The sequence below is a fragment of the Sinocyclocheilus anshuiensis genome, unplaced genomic scaffold, assembly GCF_001515605.1.
Source record: "Sinocyclocheilus anshuiensis isolate Anshui unplaced genomic scaffold, SAMN03320099.WGS_v1.1 scaffold446, whole genome shotgun sequence".
Classification (NCBI taxonomy): Eukaryota; Metazoa; Chordata; class Actinopteri; order Cypriniformes; family Cyprinidae; genus Sinocyclocheilus; species Sinocyclocheilus anshuiensis.
In genome coordinates, this window is record NW_015544247.1 from 2932479 (window position 1) to 2933200 (window position 722).

Below are 722 nucleotides of genomic sequence, written 5' to 3' on the forward strand. Positions count from 1 at the left end.
AAATATTTATTTTATTTTATTTCCGGTTTATTTGACAGGGACAATGCACATCAGTAATACATAAATGTACAATGTGCCAGAATTAGCCAGAAGGCTATTTTGCATCTGCAGTCCCTGGACTGATGGTACAATTGTCACCCTAAAAATATAAAGAATGAATCAATACATAATACTTACATACTCCAAAATACATATAACATTCACACTATTCCTAAAAAAAACATCAGCTTAAAAGTTATACTATACACAGAACCAACAAATCAATACCAGCTCACTCATACACACAATCCAACTGTCAAACAAAATGACAAACAATGTATCAATAATATCACAATATCAATATACAGACAAAGATAATGTAAGCATACAAACAAATAACAGTAACCCTAATCATTCAATCAGTCCTAAACCAAACAACCTCATATACATAGCATAAAAACCTCAAACTAGTAGAGCAGAAAAGACAGGACAGCAGCAGAGTTTAGTTTATAAAATTAATGTTGACAATGCTGACTCTCAATTAACCACTTCTTTAAGTGAAACTTAAAGGAGGCATAAGTATTAAAATGTGTAATGTAAGTTGGGATGGAGTTCCACTCACGAGCAGCCCTAACTGAAAACACTGTTTGACTAAATGCACTTTTTCTTAAAGGGACTATGCAATCACCTCTTACTGCACTTCTCGTTAATCTGTAACCAGATGGTGCTACGTTTATAAAATG